Below are 19,872 nucleotides of genomic sequence, written 5' to 3'. Positions count from 1 at the left end.
TAAAGTTCATTTACATTTTATTTCATGTATATCGTAGTTTAAAAAAATATGTGATTTATTGTGTGTAGTAAATTTTATAGATTTAGGTGTGTATTGTATGGGATAAAAAAGAATTTTTTGATTTCATGTAGTACCAAAAAGGAAATGAAAAGGAATGGGATGTTTTTTTAAAGAAAAAAAAGTATATTATTTATTAATAAAAATAGGGATGGTTAATGAGTATAGATTAGAAACTCTAATTTAGAAACACATCAAACATGAGAAGAAACTAAAATCAATATGAGAAGATGCCCAAAGTAGAAAATAAAAATTAAATGGATCCTAGAGTACATCAAGAGAAACTACAATCACAATCAATATTAGAAGATGCCCAAAGCATAAAAAATTAAAAATCTACACTATTTCCAGAGAAAGAGACTATTAGACGTCCAAAGCAGGAAGAACAAAAACCTGCTCCGCTGCTAGATAAAGAGACTGTCAATATCGAATATCAAAAGTCATCTGCTTGAGAGAGCCCCGACAAACAAAAGAGCCCAACATAGAAAATCTGAAGAGGAACTAGAAAGCAATCTATCCCGATCGAATTAGAGTGTCTGAGGAGAGTTCCTGAAAGTGTATCGAGCCAGGAGATGCAGAGACACCATTTTTTGACAAAATATCAGCCTCCTTGTTGTGTTCACGATAAATGTGCGAGAAGGAGACTTGTAGGAAAGAAAGAGATAGATTCTTGATCTGTTGCTACCATGAGAGAAGGTTCAGAGCCTAGAGATTGTGACGGTTGTTGGCCTAGTCGATAATGACTTTAGAGTCTCCAAAGATGGAAATGTTATTTAGTCCAAGCCAAGAAGCACAGTAAAGAGAGCCCCATAAGGCCAGTAGCTCAGCCCTAGTGTTCGAGCCCATTCCTCTGAACCAAGAGAATCTGAAGTGGTGATTAGGATCCAGAAATATAATCATTCTGCAGCCACAAGAGCCAAAGGAACAGGCTCCATCAAAGAAGCCAACGGGAAAGGAAGACCAAAGATCCAAGGAAGAGCGGTAGGGGTGAGGAGAGGGCGGGCGGGGCACAGGAGAAAATTCTTTGAAAAAGGCCACGATTGAAGAGTTGGTTATGCAAATAGAAGGCTGGGAGGAGTCAAAGATTAGAGCATTACAGGCTCTCCAGATACCCCATAGGAGGAAAAAGGGAAGGGTCCTGAGGGATGTGTGCAGGGAAAACCAATGTTGGAGGCAGCCAGGGATGTGATCCTAGAAAGGGATAGCAGGGGAATCAAGGAGACAGAGCACTTCTAGCCACACCGCTTTGGAGAAAGGACAATGAAGGAAAAGGTGTGAGGCATCCTCACCAAAATCCTTGCAAAGGCAGCATCATCTTAGACCTTGGAACCCCTTTTTGGATAGACTTTTCCAAGTCAAAATTTGATTGTGGGCCACCAACCATAAGAAACATTTGAGTTTTAGAGGCACTTGCCAACGCTAAGATCTGGGGAGCCATGGAAAGGTTAGCACCAAATCTGATTGAGGGGAGATGATTTGATAGGCTTGTTTAACATTTATTTTCCCATTGAGGAAGCCTCCCTTCCAAGTAAGTTTGTCCTCCACTTGTGAAAGCAAGATCCCTGAAAGTTGTAGATTATGAATATATGTAGACCATTATGAAGATATATGAGTTGGGATATTCAGAGAGAGTGCATCCTTCTTGAATCCATCCTACCATGTCCTTATTAAGGAGGTATTTTGATTTGATAATCCTACCCCAAAGACCTTCGCCATTTACAACCCTACCAAGATTCTTCAGAAGAAGAGATAGATTGAAAAATTCCATGTTTTTTATGCCCCAACCACCGAGCTCAACCAGTCTAGACAACAAATCCATCTTGGCAAGATGAAATTTCCTTCGAACTCCACGAGATCCAGCCCAAAGGAATCGAGAAAAAATGTTATTGATCTTGTGAATGACTCCCATATGGATTTTATATATGTGCATCCAATATACTGATGTGCTCTATAAAACAGATTGTATGAGGATGAGCCTTCCACCCAAAGAGAGCCATTTGTGAGACCAAGAGAAGAGGCGCCTTTCTAGCTTGTCAATTAGCCAAGACCAACTGTTGTTCTCGTATCTCGTCAGTTTCAAGGAAAAGCCCAGGTATGTGAAACCCCCTTCCAAGGGGATGGAATGGACTCCAAATATCGCTGCAATTTCCAGCAATCTTTCCCCTTCGTGGTCTAGCGATAGCAAGGAAGACTTATCTTTATTCATGAACAATCTTGATACCTGGCCAAATTTATTGAGGATGTCATGTAACACCATCCATTCGTTGATGTTTTATTTTCCTATGGCCAAGAAGTCGTCTACAAACATTAAATGAGAAATTGTAATGTTTGTGGAGATGCAGCATCCAGAGAATCTACCATCTGTCCTAGTTGCCAGAATGGTTCTTCTTAGCCCATCAAAGGCAAAAAGGCAAAGAAGAGGGTATAGGGCACAACCTTGGCGCATCCCTTTCAATGCAACAAAAAAATCTGTGGGACTGCCATTTATCATAATTGCAAAATTGACTGAAGTGATAGAGGCCTTAATCCAATCTAACATGATTGGTCCAAATCCAATTTTTTCTAGAATCATCCATAAGAATTCCCAATCAACACAATCGAAGGCTTTGGAGATGTCAATCTTCATCAAGCAAGCATCAATGTCTCGTGTTTTGATGGAATGGATGCACTCTTGTGCAATGCCCACTGCATCGTGGATCTGTCACTTCTCAAGGAAGCCAAACTATTCTGGAGAAATGAAATTAGATAGAAGAGGTTTAATCCAGATGGCTATTGTCTTGGAAATGATTTTATATATTGTGTTGCAGAGAGAAATCGGTCGAAAATTCAAAAATGATTCCAACACTCTGAATTTTGGAATTAGGGCAATAAAAGTTGCATTCACTGCCCCAGATACCCTGCCAAGTCTTCTAGACTCCTCCACTAAGTCAGTGATTTCATTGATCATTATCTCCTGAAAGTGTATGAATAGTTCTATGGTCCATCTGTCTGGACCAGGGCTCTTTCCCCTGGCCATCTCTTTAAGAGTATGGAGGATTTTTTTATTTGTCTACAGGGCATTCCAAAAGAGATCAAGTCTCTCGATCTATCAAATGTGGAAAAAGAGAAACAAATTCAATATAGTTCAGAGAGGGAGAAGTATCTCTCGCTTGCAAGGAGGATTGGAAATATCTGAAAGCTTCTCTTTGGATTTCATTTTGCCTGTATAGTGTTTCCCCTGAGCCATATTTGATTTTCCAGATTGTGTTTTTCTGTCGATTCCTGGAAGTCTTCCTGTGAAAAAACCTGGTATTTTTGTCCCCTTCGTCAACCCACATCTGTTGGCTATTATGTTGCTATTCCTCTACTTGGCGCAAGAGGATCTGTCTTTTTTCTTTGCCCAAGTCTGATAATTTTAGTTTGGAAGTCTCAGAGAAGTAATCAGAGGATTGAGGATCTTCTAAATGATTGATTTGTGCATCTATCATAATAATTTTTCTGATTCTGGTGAATTTTTGTTGTCGGGCCCAACATCGAACCACCTATTTAAGATTTTTCAGCTTGTTGCAAAGGTTGTCCATGGCCGAGTTGCCTACACTCTGATTGTGTTTAATCCAGAAGTCCCTGACCAAGGTAGTAAATTCCAGTTCTTTCAGCCAAAAATGATTGAACTTGAAGGGAGTGGGCTTCCCTTTTGTTAAATCAGACCAGACCAGGAAGATTGGGAAATGATCTGAAATTTGTGAGGGAAGAATCCATGTTTTCAGATCAGAGAGGTGATTAGTTAGACCATTCTTCCCCATGAAGCGATCAAGTCTTTTTGATATGCCTTGTGAACCCCATCTGCCATTTCTCCATGTTGGTCCACTTGTGTCTGGCTTAATGTCTGAGAAGTAATTCCAGGAGAAGAAATCCTTGAAATTTGCTGCAATATTGTCTGACCTACTCTAGACTCCCCAAACCTTTGAATCCTCCATTGTGAGGTTAAAATCTCCTGCTAAGATCATGAAGTCCAAGTCCATAATGTCATTGTTTTCTATTTGTGTCCAACGCTCCTTCCTGTTATGGAAAGGTGCATAACCATTGATAATTCAGAGTCTGCGAGGGATCCCAATTCTGAAACCAAAAATAATATTACTCGTTGTGGCTTTATAGGTCTTAAATATGAAAATTTTAGGGTTCCATTGAGAAGCAGAGCCTCCACACATGCCAGAGGCACTAGTGGCGTATACATGCCAGTTGGGGCGAATTTGAAGTAGAAAATCCCAGGTTTGTTCCTTACTAACAATTCTCTCTTATAAAAGGATAATATCCAGATTGTGAAGAAGAAGAATGTTTTTGAGGGCTCTCCTTTTTTGGACTGAGCCCAAGCCCCAAATATTGAGGGACAATATAATCATTCTGGAGATGATTGAATGAGAGTCATTTCTATAAGGTCCCGAGGCTCAGATATATCGACATCAAGATGCCCAACCTTGATGACTGTGGAATCTTGGATTGGAGTTGCCTTTTCCACTCAAGGGTCTTTGAATTGTTCCAGAAGGTTAGATGGAGCCATGGTACAGTTTGATTTTTTTTTAGTATTTGGTCCCCTTTTTTCCCTTGGTGGTGACATTCCCCCGCCCCCCCAAATTTGTAGGTTTTGGATCAGAAAAAAAGGATTTATGGATTGATAGCGGCTCCATTTCGCTCTGAGAGTCCTGGGCTAAAGCTTCGAACTCATAGTCTTCAGAGAATGGAGTAAAAGTATGACCAGAGAGGGTGCCAAATTTGATTGGAGAGTTGTTGTATTGGATGGATGCTTCCTCTTTGAGGGATCTAATGACTTTGAAGTTTTTGAAGGGCTCTTATGTGAGTCTATCCTTGATGATATTGAGGGAGAAGACTTGGTTGATGATTTGATTGTAGGATTGCAACAACGAGAAGAGATGTTTTTTAGGGTTGGAAGAGGGATCAGTGGCAAGTTGGGGAGTGGGGGTTTGACTATTGTCCTAGAAGTGTTGTTAGGAGATGGCAGATTATGGGTTGAAAGCATGGGGGAATTGTGAGGAGCAAAAATTATAATGGGAGACAAAGGAGGGGAGAGATTTCCAATATCAGAGTGTAGCTGTGTGTATTGCTCCCTTTGGTCCTCCCAAGATCGACCATTTTTCCCCATCTATTGAGATCTGGACAACATGCCAAAAGGTGACTAGTTTTGTGGCAGCATAGACAGTGGAAAGGGACTCCCTAGTAGTCAATGGTATGCCTCTGGGAGCAGGGGCCCCAAAATAAGTTAACTTCCACTGGAAGCCCCCTGACAGGTTTCTTTCTATAAAAAACCATGTGGTTTTCTTGTTAAGACCACCAAGGCAACCCTAATCCAAGTAGAACAAATTTCCAATTTTGTTTGTTATTGTGGTAATCGCCTCTTTGGTCCAGAGTTTAAGAGGTAGCCCAAGAATTTTGACCCATATGATGTTCCTGCGTGGTTTGTCTTTGGCAGGATCAAACCCAAATTTCCATATTTGTAAAGATAAGAACCCTCTCCCCATGACCCATGGAGATTTTTATATGAGATATGCATCTTCTGGATGTGTGAAGTGGATTGCAAACCACCCATTCTGTAGCATGTTGATTCAAGGTCTATATTTTAGAATGGAAGACTATCTCTTCTCGACCCAAATTTTCATTTGTTCCCCTGTCATGCGGTTGAAGATCCACCTGCCAACCAAGGCCTTTGTTTTAGTCTTTCGACTTCATCCCAATAACCATCTGCGTCCAACACTATGTTTTGAATATTTTCTATAGGGTTGATTAGTTTGGTGTTTTTGGGAGGTTTTTGTGGACCCACCGATTTTTCGCCATTCCTGTTTGCCTGACTATTTTTTGTGTGTATCGCAGCACTAGAGTTGTTGTCTGGGGCATAGTTCTGGAGTCCTTATGTGGAAAGGCACTGAGTCTTATTTGTTATGTTTTTAAGGTGTTCTATTTCTTCCGCGATGGTTATGTCAATAAGATTTTTGATGTCCATAATCTCCTCCAGTGGAGTGGGGAGATGCACCATGTTAGCAGTGTGTAACTCAACAATCAATGTTAAACACATTTATCACTATGCAACGACAACTAGCATTGTTTCTAATTCCCATTGATGTGTATTAAAATTTGACATGTTCCACTTGTATGGTCAGTAGCATAAATGTGCCCCGTAGCCACTAGATCTAGCAGAGAAATTTTTCCAGATGGGCAAATCCCTAAGTTTATCCTTTAGGAGAAAAACATTCAATCTAGACCTAACCTCCTTAAATTTTGATAGGGTTTTTAGGTGGTTTTTAATATCCTTTACCCACTCTCAACTTTTTTTTAGAGGTGGTTCACAGGTGGCCGCTACATCCATGGGAAATTTGGGCAGATCAACCCTGAAGGAAATCTTTTAAAGCCTATCGGCTAGACTAGCAAGGCCTAACCCGAAGGGTGTCGAGGAGAATTGACCCTGTGATCTCCCAATCGGCGAGGTACTTAAAAATGAGAACTCGATCAGTTGAGCTAACCCTTGGGACTTCACCCACTCTCAACTATACCATCACCAAATTTTGAAAATGGAAGAGCGTCATTTGTTAATTGACAGTGAAATCTTTGTTATTGTAGCAAGGAGTTCTTCCAAAATATGCCTAGTCGCACAACATTGACAATCCTTCCACAAATTGAACCAATCATCAAAATGATTTTCTAGAAGTTCCCCCCAGTGCCAAAAAAAACATAGAATTTGTTCAATTGCAATCTTATTGAAGGATTTCTTACCTAATTTTGGGGACCTGACATTTGTTCTGCTTGAGAGATTTCTGGGTGCCTTTAGAAATCAAGATAAGCAATATGGTGGTGGCAAGTATCAGTCCCAAAATTTGAATTAGCTTTGATATTGAGGGAGAGTCCATCTGATGTGGCACTGGGCGAAAAATCATTCCTGAATATCCAATCGAATGGGAGCGCAACAGAACATGGTCGCGAAATTTGTATTTAGTGTTTGGAAATCAACAAACAATTGTTTTATCAGCCACTATCCACACATGATTTTACCAAATCCATCAATCGTAAAACAGAAAAATGTCAATGTTCTACCAATCAACAGGTGCCAACTTGAGTTGTTTTCTACTCGAGTTTTATGGGGAAAACAACTACTAACTTCACCAGTCCTTTCCTGGCCATCATAATGTAGTCAATCAGGGGAAGGTCCCACCAAAATTATCATATTTTAATGAACTTGCATGAATGCCTGCAATTGGCCAGTTCTCTGCGGGATTTGTCTATTGAAGGAAAGATAACTAGGTTCGGTATTCATAAATTTACTTTTGATATTTGTATTTATTCAAGAAAACAAATATTATTTTATAATATATGTCAATGAGTTTCTTGCTCATTGAAATAAGTCTAGCGCTATTTAAAGTGCTATAGGTGAGTCAAATAGTAAAAATAATAAGTTGAAGAACTTAAGGGCATGTTACACCTTGTATTTATATGTATCATGGTCAAGATAATACCTCCAAGCAAAGCCACAAGTCTCCTCCAAGCAATGGCACCATCAAGAAGCTAATTCAACCTCACAAACTCCACCAAAGAACCACATGAAGTCCACTCCTCATACAACGCACAACAAGAACTCTAAAATTGGCGAAGGAGAAAGAATGTAAAATGAAGTAAGAAGGTTTCCAAAGACAACGAAGAGAAAGGGTACACCACCGAAGTCTTGAAGGTTGTTCCAAGGGCTGCTACAATCACACATGTGGAAATATGAGAGTTTTCCTTGCATCTAGGACAAAAATAAACCATAGTCACTTATCTACCTTCAGTTGGGGCTAAAACTAGGCCTACAAGGCCTACTGCTCTAGCGTAGAAGAAATACCCTCAAGCGAAGAGGAAGGGCACTCAAGCGAGGAAGGAAAGAGGCTACAATAGCAAATAAATAGTCACACATGTGAGAATTTATGGTTCCTGGACAGTCACATCCAGTCTGCTCCTACACTATGAAGAAGAAGCTCATTTGGTTAAGAACGTGAAGGACTCATCATTTGGAAGGGTTCTCATCAAAGGCTTGTTCTCTAGAGCAAGTGCAACACGGTTTTCTAAGAAGTTAAAAGAAGCAATAAGTGCCAGAAGTAGGAGGAAAAAGTGTCAAGAAACAAAGTACCAGAAGAAGTGTCAGAAGAAGTGCCAAGGTATATGTTGCAGAAAGGAGTGGAGACTTGAATTGTGCTTGGAGGATATCATTGTCAAGGTCTAGGGTTTGGCATTGATCAAAAGAAGCTTGAATAAGATAAATTCACTAATGGGTTTTCCTCTCAATAGTAGAGAGGTTTTGGCCCTGGTAGAGAGCCAATATCTTGTGTTCTTTTATTTTTTATGTTTTGGTAGCAATTTGACGAAGTGCACACATATGCACTAATAAAAAGAACAAGAAGAATAAGCTAAATGATAAAAGTAAAAATACTCCACAAACTATTATCAATTAACAAAGAATCACTCTACACTACTTTTCCCTAGATTCTTCAAGGAAAGGGCAACTCAAGAACACACATAAAGAAGAAGCATCTACAAGATTGAAACATCAAACCTAGAAGTCTCAATTACTTCAAGGTCAAGAAGGGTCTACAATCCATCATTCCTCAAGGAGGTCTAAAAAGCTAGAAGAACAGCCATATATAAAGGCAACCTCAGAGAAGAGCATATTGAAGTAGGATCTACATCAAGCTACAAGTCTTCAAGAAAACCTCATCACCAAGTAAGTCCACTTGGAGAAGGCAACTTGAAGAACATCAAGATCCAGGGAATACAAGCCATCAAGCCTTCAAGGAGGAAGAAAATCCATCACATCACAAAATCTATCAAGTAAGTATACATCCCCTTCTGAATATATATCATTATCATTTTGCAAGGAAAGCAATAAATTGGTAAGTACCAATAATTTTTTTGCATGGAGGAAGAGGAATGATCTACTTCTCAAGGAGAATGAACTCCTAGAACATGTCAAATCCCTACTAATGAATAGACTCAAGCCTTATCCAAGTACATAAGGATGAGACAAGAGCTCAAAGGATTATGATAGAATCAATCAAAGACTCTCTCATTCCCTATGTGTCCAAGTTTTTGACATCGATTTTTTTTATGATAAGCTCGTAGAGCTATTCTCTATATCAACCATCGGAGAAGTAATATCTATGAGGAATGAATTGTACAAACTAAAGATAACAAATGAAGGAATAACTCCCTACTTCATGAAAATATCTGAAATGAGATATCAACTTCAAGAGCTTGGGGAAGTCATGTCTGACAAAGAGATGACAACTATAGTACTCAATTCTCTAGCATATATGGGAAACTTTGCATCTATCATATATGTCAAGAAGGAAGCAACCACTCTCAGTGAAATATGGTCTCTATGCAGAACAAAGAAAACTAGACTTAATGTAAAATGAGATGTGGGATCAAAGGAGCAATCATTTTCTACCATGGCCAAAAGAAAGGGTAAATTTGGCAAGTTTGGTCCATGAAGGACAAACAACAAAGACATGTCCAAAATACAATGTTTTGGATGCCAAGAATATGGACACTACAAAAGGAATTTTCCTAAGCTTAAGAAGGACAACAACAACAAAAGGAAGAGGGAATAAGCTCACATAACTCAAGAAATTAAAGAAGAGGACAGAATCAAAAGAAGGAAGATCATCTGGATCTCTACTATGACTGGGTTAAACTATTTACTTCTAAACTTCTTTCAAAGTTTTGAGTAGAATAGGAGCATGTAGGAATAAATTAAAATTTCATGGCTAGAAACATCCTCTAGTATCTAGCAACATGATGTACATAGAGTTCTAGATACTCATGTATATGTCGCATTTATGATAAGAACAAAAAATGCATAAGTAGAAATATCTTCTAGAATATAGGAGCATGGCAGATATAGCTCAAGATATTTGTGTATAAGAAACATACCTAGCATTAGACCTCATACATGATGAAAGAAAAATAAATCATGATAAGAATCTTAGAAAACCTACATCATCAAAAGAAAGGAATCATTTTCGAATCAAGGATCTTTAAGATCTTATGATCGAATCTTCAAAAGAAGGTTCATGAAACAAGGCAGATGTCTCATTGGGAATTCCCTTCATGGGATTCAAGAAAAGGATGATATGCAGGAAATATAAGATGAAGCAAGAAGGGCCACACCAAAGGATGATCAAAGAAGAATCAAGAGGAGGTATGTATGCATCAAAGTTTAAGTCATGTTATCATTTGTATATTATTGAGTCATGGGTGTAGTTTTATAACATGATCAAGCATCAAATAATATCTTTCACCAAGAACATTTTTAAAGGCATATACCACGATGCAATGAAGGTCGACAAAAGAATATGCTCACATAAGGAGCATAATATTGTTGAGTAAGAAGCAAGAAGAATGCTGACAAGCCAAAAAGCAAGCAATGAAGTAATTCTCTCACAAGAAGCATTAAATGGTTGAACTATCTATCTGAGAATAAGAAAATGAAGAAAGAGATCAAGCATGTGAAGAACACCATGATCACTGGGAATCACTATCTGACAAAATGCCTTAAAGATATTTCCCAAAAGAAGGCAGGACAACTTTGATAAAGGAAAAAGGACCCTTGACACCTATGAAGGCCTTGGAGATACAAAAGTTGCAGATAACTGATTCTACTCTACAAAGATGTTGTGATGAAGAAGCCATCTAACAAAATAAAAAGCAATTTTGAAGCAATATTAGGATGAAGTCATGATGGGCTACCACGTCAAAGCATGTAACCTAACAAGTACATTGAAGCATCCATGAGAAAAATATTCTGAAGCATGGACAAGATGACAAAAGAGTAGCCAAGATGACAAGAAAAATGGATGAATGACAAGAAATCCACTTTCCACGAAGGAAGCAAGACATGACAATCTAGGAAGGAAAGTGATCGATGGATGGTGCCCTACATAGAAGAAGTTCGAACAAAGGCTTCATGAAATCAAGAAAGGAAGAAGATCAAGCAGATGGAGGACCCACGAAGAAGAAGTTGCTAATGAAGGAAAAAGTCCCCAGTTAAGAGGGAGCTTTGACAGATCCCTGATCAAGAGGGAGTTTTGTTTCACCCCTGATTACAAAGGAGTGACAATTGTGTTTTCCATTTCATGGCTCATGCACTAGACCAGGACTAACAGTCATAAGTCTAGATGAAGACCATGAATGGAAATGTAGAACAAAAGATAGACACAACATTCTTGTTTTCACTTGGAAGGAAGAATTGGAGGATTAGGTAATATTCTGGCATCTGATACTCTTTGAGGATGTGTTGGGAATCCAAGACAAGATTAGGCAAGAGGACCGATATTGTTTGAGGGTTGGGAACCCAAGATAAGAATATTCCTAGAAGGTCATACTCGGAGAACACCTAGGTGGGGATGTACCTTGAGAGACAATGATGAAGTTGTCTATAAATCGTTAGTCTCACCAGCATTGTAGCTTATGGTCTCGTAAGGATATGGAGTTGTTAGTCAAGGCCTTGCACTAAGACAATGTTGATGAATATGATGCCATAACATATGGATTGCAAATTCGGTTTCTCTTATGTGAATTATTCAAGATTTATAATATCCAAACACCTTGTAATATTATATGAATACCTCCCTAGTTAAGAGGGAGTGTTGAAGGAAAGGTAACTAGGTTTGGTCTTCATAAATGTACTTTTGATATTTGTATTTATTCAAGAAAAGAAATATTATTTTTATAATATATGTCAATGAGTTTCTTGCTCATTGAAATAGGTCTAGCACTATTTAAAGTGCTATAGGTGAGTCAAATAGTCAAAAGAATAATTTCAAGACCTTAAGGGCATGTTACACCTTGTATGTATATGTATCATGGTCAATAGAATACCTCCAAGAAAAGTCACAAGTCTCCTCCAAAAAATGGCACCATAAATAAGCTCATTCAAGCTCACAAACTCCACCAAAGAACCATATGAACCAATCCTCATACAACACACAACAAGAGCTCTAAAATTAGCGAAGGAGAAAGCAAGTAAGACGAAGTAAGAAGGCTTACAAAGACAGCAAAGAGAAAGGGTACACCACCAAGTCTTGAAGGTTTTTCCAAGGGATGTTATAGTCACATGTGCGTAAATCTAATAGTTGTCCATGCAGCTAGGACAAGAATAAACTATTGTCACTTATCTACCTCCAATTGGGGCTAAAACTAGGCCTACAAGTTCTACTACTCTAGCGTAGAAGAAAGACCCTCAAGCAAAGAGGAAGGGCACTCAAGCAAGGAAGGAAAGAGGCTACAAAAACAAATAAACAGTCACACATGTGAGAATTTAGGGTTGTTAGACAGTCACATCCAGTCTACACCTGCACTTTGAAGAAGAAGCTCATTTGGTTAAGAAGGTGAAGGAATTGTCATTTGGAACTGTTCTCATCAAAGGCTTGTTCTCTAGAGCAAGCGCAACAAGGTTTGCTAACAAGTTAAAAGAAGAAAGAAGTTTCAGAAGTAGGAGGATAAAGTGTCGAGAAACAAAGTGTCAGAAGAAGTATCGAGGTATATGTTGCAAAAAGGAGTGGAGACTTGACTTGTGCTTGGAGAATCTCATTGCCAGGGTCTAGGGTTTGGCATTGATCAAAAGAAGCTTCAATAAGAGAAATTCACTAAATGGTTTTCCTCTCAAGAGTAGAGAGGTTTTGGCCCTGGCAGAAAGCCAATATCTTGTGTTCTTGTTTTTATGTTTTGGTAGCAGTTTGGGGAAGTACGCACATATGCACTAATAATAATAAGAAGAATAATAATAATCTAACAAGGAAAAGTAAAAATACTCCACAAACTGTTATCAAATAACGAAGAATCACTCTACACTACTTTTCCCTAGATTCTTCAACATTGTCTTTAGTGTTTGCCAACCAAAAGACAACCGTTTTATTAGCCACTATCCACACAGGATTTCGCCAAAGCCATCTTTCATAAAAAGTAAAAATGTCAACATTCTTCCATTCAACAGGTGCCAAGTTGGTCGTTTTTTGCTCAAATTTTGTATCCTTGAAATATCATGAGGCTTCATGCTCTTCCATTATATCCTTCCACCATTGTTGCTTCTTAGCCTATGCTTTGAAATTCCTTGCTCAATGCTCTCGAGAGCTGTCTCCAGCACTCAACAGTTCATCCAAAACATTAACTTTCAGAAACTTTACGGGTGGCCAAATATGTGAAATGTCTTCTTTCATTTTCTTTATGGTGTTACCATTTTCTGGTTAGAAGCCTGAAAACTGGTTTGGTGGCCAATGGTCGCACCGGTCCCTTGATCCACCCAAAACTTTATATACTCATAGAAAATTTGATGAAGACTCCAGGTGCTTCGATAGATGAGAGATTGCCAAACTTTTATGGCATATTCCCCCCTGATATTTCCTATTCTCATATGTTGCAAGTGCATGGAAGAAGGCTAAAACAACACTCCTTACTCATGTTTCTTTCCACCCTAGAATCTTTTTTTCTTTTAAGGGAAATAGATTGTTTTGTTCCAACCTAATATATTTGTATTTATAATTATTGTGTTTTTACTTTAATATTTTTCAATTTTTATATAAATTTTGATTTTTCATTATATTAATTTTTAAAATGTGCTCAAATACATATATTTAATTAATTTGTTTGTCTCGTCAATTTTTTTCAGGTACATGGCCAGAATTTTTTAATATAATATTTTAATTTATCTATTTTATTATAATTTATCTTTTACACATTTCTCTCTCTGATGGGGTGTAAGTTAAGAGGAGAATTTTTGTAAAAATGTGTGTTGTGATCACTATCTATTTATTCCTTGTAATCACATGTCATCACATTAGTTCGCTCACTTGGGTTAATCAACTAACATCCCCTCATTCTAAAAGCATGGGGTTAGATAAGTTGGCGAAGGTACAATGATATTTATGGTGGTGGTGAGGTGTCACCCTCACCCTGTTGTTCATATTTTATGGTTACAGTGAGCTTGGTCTGTGTGGGAGGGTTGTTTTGTTGCTCTGGTGAAGTTGATGGTGATTCTGATATTTGTGGTAATAGACAATCCTTCCTGGTCATTTACTTAACGCACATGAGGGAGGAATTGGGGCAATGTTCTTCATATTTTTCTTGCATAGTAAAATGAGTGGGTCATCTTTTGAATTGGTGGTTTTCCTACCCACCTCGGCTCTCCAAGAACGTGATTTTGTAGGTATTTCTTTTCCCCACCTTGTCTTGGTTTGCGGCCATTGGTACCCTAGTAATTTTTTGTGTGGTTTTAATGAAAGAGTTTTATCTTTCAGCCTAGTAGTGCAGCTTGGGTTTTGGGTGCTTGATAACTTCCTCCTCTATAAATTTTGGTCAAATTTTTTGTTGTGCAACTAGAGTTTTAGAAGTTTAAGGGACGATTCCCTTTGCATCACCCCATTTCAAATTATCATGGTCGGGTATGTGCATTTTTAACATCATTGTGCAATTACCCAATGTTAATTTTGTGTGTTACAATTGGGTCTTTCAGGGGTTTTCACATGTAGTTTGTTGGGATTTAAAAGTTGTTTTTATACTTGGGGCCCAATTGCAAAGTCTCGGATACAACTTTCTTATACTTTGGTTGTGCTTGAAAGTGTCTAGGCTCTATTCTAGTGTTGGTCTTGTTGGTCATTTTTTTTCCCAAGTTTACGAGGACTGCTTTTTTCTGTCTACTACTATGCCACCTCAATAGAGAATGACTAGTTGCATAGGTGGCACAAGTGGTTCTACCTCCCATTGTCGTAGGTTGTTTGGTTGGGACTCTGTCACAAATTATTTTGATTCAATTCCTTCGGAAATTTGCAAGGAAATTCTTCAACTAGAACCAAAGGAGTTTGGGGATCACCCTTACTTCTTCGAGTCATAGGTTGGAGAAAAAGGCCTTAAATGGTTTCCTGATCCAGGAAAGTTCATAAAACAAAGGCTACATTTTCTCCATTATCTTGTGGTTCACCAACAAATGCATACTCTCTTTTGCATTGTTCTCAGAGATAAGCAAGTGAATAATTACAAAAATTTTGTAGGAAGTGGGAACATCAAATGTCTACTACACAACCTCTATTTTTGCCTAGATGATATTGTCTCACATCTAAGTAGTGTAGAAAAATTGTGGTCTCAGACTCTGACTCAGAGGATATTTTTGATCCCCCTAAAGTCATAAATGTTCCACCTGCTAATAACTCTTCCCTTTCTCTAATTATTCTCTCATATTAACATCACTTGTTTTGTTCAAGTTCTTCAATACCTAGAGCTCCATTCTTATTTTAGTTCTTGAATATCTTAATATGCTCTTGGTGTTTCTTATGGTGACTTTTGGTTGGGAATCAAAGAATTTTGTGACGGGCAATGATCAAGACTCACCTATGGGATGTTGTGGTGTATCTGGCATAGTGACAAGTTCAAAAAATGTTGGCCAATACAGTTTGAATATTTAGTATGAACTTTCTATATGATGGACAATACAATTTTGAACATCTAGAATGAACATTAGCCTTGGAAAGCTTACCGGTGGCGAAAATATTCTCTCTACTTTTCTTTGCAAGTTCTAAAGAATGTACTATAGGTGCCTGCTTTTGTCTGTATGTCAAGGATTTTTTTTTGTGAAGGGTGTGACTTTTTTTTGGCAATATGGGCAGTGATACATGTTTTTTCAGATTATTTTGTTTTTCTTTTAAAATCCTTGAATATCTAAAAATTGATTTGATTGTGTTGAGTACATGCAACATATCGTAAAAAAAAATATTTTTTTGGATACAACTTGTTTTTATAAGTTTGGCAAGTAATTGTTTTCATCTTACTTTTATTGGATTACAAAATTTAGTTTTAAGACTATTTTTTTCCTTTGAGTAATGTCTGAGAGAACACCAAATTTTGTTGCTTACAATTTTTTTTAAAACTTGTTTATTCCTTTTTCAGGCATCACATTGTTGTTTTTGTTTTTTTTATGTGTGATTCATATTTTTCTTTTGTGTGTCGCAATGATTTTATGTTTTCGTGTGATATAGCGCATGGGGATTCTTTTTTGTTGCAATGTGGAATTTACTGCAATATGACATCTCACATATAATATTTTTTTCATAATGAAATCCATTGTGCTAAAAGGATCTTTGTCATGATGTTATATATCACACCACATCTAGTTTTTTTCAGGGCATGGTGTACCCTCACAAAATTCTCCTTCTTCCAACACAATGCACCATTGTAAATTTGTCTTTCTTGTAGAAAACGAAGACCAAAAAATATTTGTCAATTTTTTTTCCAAAAAGCTCATGTTTCACATCACCCAAAAGTTTGTTTTGTGTGACATATTACATTCAAAATTGTTTTTTTGCAAAACAGTGCATCTCCTAAAATATTTTTATCTTAAATATTGATTTTATTTATTGTAATAATTTTAAATTCCATGTGATACATCACATGGATAATATTTTTTTTCCATAATGCAACATATTATAGGAAAAATATTTATGTTATGATACAATGTATTGTAGGAAAGAGTTTTTTTTTGTCATGATATGACTTATTGTGTTGAAAGGATATTCGTTGTGATGTGAGGTATCATACCTCACTTGTTTCTTGTCATGACATGTCAAATCCTCACAAAAATTTCTCTCCTGCAAAATGGTGCATCACTAGAAATTTGTCTTTCTCATGACGAAGGAAGACATAAACAATTTTCTCCAAATTCCATTTGAAAAGGTTTTATCTTTGATTCCCCAATCATTTATCTTGTGTGATATCTTGCATATAAAGTTGTTTTCTTATGAAATAATGCATCTCCCAAAAGATTATTGTTTCGAGACACAAATATTTCAGCTTGCGTGAAATGTCACATCACTCTAAAAAGAATTTTCTAGAGACATATTGCATCGCAAAAAATATTGTTTTTGCATGATAACACAATTTCCTCTTGCACAATGTTTCACACATGGTTTTTTTTGACGTGTAGTCTAGAGTGTATTGCCTACATTTGGAGAATAGTGTGATACACGTTATATTGCAAAGATTTAGAGAAGGATGTGACATAGGAAATATTGCCCTGATTTGAGAAATGCAGTGATAAAGAAGGCTCAAAATATATATTGCACATGATATTATTTTAAGTGTGATGCAATGTTAGACCATTATTAAGCATGGTTGACTATTGTTAACAATCTTTGAGCATAGTTTATTATGCTTGAAAATGTTTCACCATGATCAAGTATGTTTGACGATACATAATCATGGTTTAAGCCTGGGTAATTATGTTTAACCATTTTTAATTATGATTGGCCAAGTTGGACTATGGTTGAAAATGTTTGAAAATGTTTGACTATGTTGACTGTGGTTGACTATGAGTAACCATGTTTAACTATGGTTCACCATGTTTAGTTGTTGTTTATTATCTTTGATCATGATTTATTATGTTTGAAAATATTTTCCTATGGTTATGAATGTCTAACAATGGCTAATGAATGTCTAAGCATATTATGTGGACCATTGTTAACCATGGTACACATACATGTCCTTAAATTTTATATCTTTGTGACTTGCTGGCACTATGACATAATTTTGTTTCATGTGAAATATAAAGAGGAAAAAAATATTTGGTCATGACATAGTAAGTATCCCAATATTAGCCATATGGGGTTCCAACCATCTTGAAGGGTTCTCTCATTCAAGTGAAGGATGTATTCAAACTTTTGTAGAAAATATACCTCTACTCATTCTATTTCCTATAAAGTGTTCTATCTTAACTAGCATCCTCTTTGTCTAGCATTTGATTCATCTAAATAGTAAAATAAAGAAGTCTAAGCAAATGTAGAGAGCATGTAGAGTGGATATTTAACCTATTTAACATTATATTCTCTCCATCATATATTGGGCATGCTATTGATGCAATTTTTGGATGCTTATTAGTTGTAACATTAATATTGGTTAACTAGCTAGAAAAGGATTGAAAAGAGTTCAATTATAAAGTATTAAAGCCTAATCAACCTCAAAATATTCAAGAGCTCTTTATTAATTTGACAAGCTATGTTGTGTGATTGAATGAAGTGTCATTACTATTTTTAGTGAAGAGTTCTACATGATTTATTATTTATTTTGTTATTTTCTATAATGTGCTTGTGGAAAAAAAAAATTGCAACCAAAGTATATATAATGGTAGATCATGGTGTTTTATTTATATACTTTTTATTTATTTCTCATAGGAGAAGCCACTTCACTTATGATGATTTTATCATTGTTACAATCAGAATGGTAAATACCCTCGTACTTTTTTTTGGTTTAAAATGAAAAAACGGTATTACAATGTAGATCATATCCTCTTATGTACCTTGTATAAAGTATAGGGTTTTACATCTTACAACTTGATTTAATGATGCAAGAGAACCTAAGTGAAATTAAAATATATAGTATACTACACTTTTGATGTGAAATATAACATCCATGATTTTCCATCTCCCTTATATTAGATGTAGACATTTTGTGAACAGTTATTTACATTATTAACACTACAACATTATACATCGTAATTGAATCTAGAAACGCCTTAGGTAAGACTCAACCAACATAAATTATAAAGCAATATGATCATGTGTATAGTCAAACATGTTTGTGATAGTTGGAATAATTTAGAGAAGCATGATGTTCTTGTGGTCATTAGGAAGCTATACATACAAGAAATAAAAAGAGAGAATTCAAGGAACATTAAGATATATATATATATATATATATATATATATATATATATATATATATATATATATATATATATATATAGATATGGAGTGAAAATACCAACCATGACATATATACATGAGGCATGAGGGATATGTATGTGCTATAGCTATGGAATCGTGAGTGTAAATAAAAGAAGGACATCCACTACACATGGAAAAGCAATTTGGTAAGTGAGTAACAATATTAATAAATGCAAATATGAAATAACAAAAATAAATAAAATAATATATTAATGTCGAGAAGTTACAATTTGGGCAGGAAGGTAAAATGGGTTAAGAACCATTATAATTGTGAAGAAAATTATTTCTTTTGGATGATGATATAATTTGTCAATGTCCACGGTGGAGCTCTAAGAGTGGTTTGTTGTACTATGCATACCATTTATGAAGAGAATTTAGTATAGAATTGCATTGAAGCAAATGTTGCTAGACAATATGAAATGTATACTGGAAGTAATGATTATTATAGTTCTTTGTTGATAAATAGTTACATAAGATATATGGTTATGAGAGGTCCATCAAAGGTGTGAAAAAAATACAAAAATGGACTTTTTATAGGAGAGACAATGGAAAAAGTTTGGAATGGAGCAAGACCTCTTCTTGCTTCCTTCATATTAGATGGGGATTTTCCTTCATTCTTTTGTAGCTTTCAAAATAAAATGTTGAGGAGGTGCGAAGATCGCTTAAGGAGGGGACTCAAGGTATTTATTTAATATGGGGATTTAATTTGAATTAATCGAAAAAAAAAAAATTGTGTAAATATTTCCCTTTGAGTAATGTCTTAGAGAAAACCAAATTTTGTTGCTTACAAATTTCTCTTAAAACTTGTTTATTCCATTTTCAAGCATCGCATGGTTGTTTTTGTTTTTTTATGTGTGATTCATATTTTTCTTTTGTGTGTTGGAAGGATCTTGTGTTGTTGTGTGATATAGCGAATGGGGATATTTTTTTGTTGCAATGTGGAATTTACTGTAATATGAAATCTCACATATAAGATTTTTTTCACAATCAAATGCATTGTGCTAAAAAGATCTTTGTCATGATGTGATGTATCATACCA

This window comes from Pinus tabuliformis, chromosome 7 (assembly GCF_031772625.1).
Source record: "Pinus tabuliformis cultivar Carrire ecotype Pingquan chromosome 7, CPIR1, whole genome shotgun sequence".
Classification (NCBI taxonomy): Eukaryota; Viridiplantae; Streptophyta; class Pinopsida; order Pinales; family Pinaceae; genus Pinus; species Pinus tabuliformis.
The sequence above is the reverse complement of the archived record's forward strand: the minus strand, read 5'-3'. Positions refer to the sequence as shown.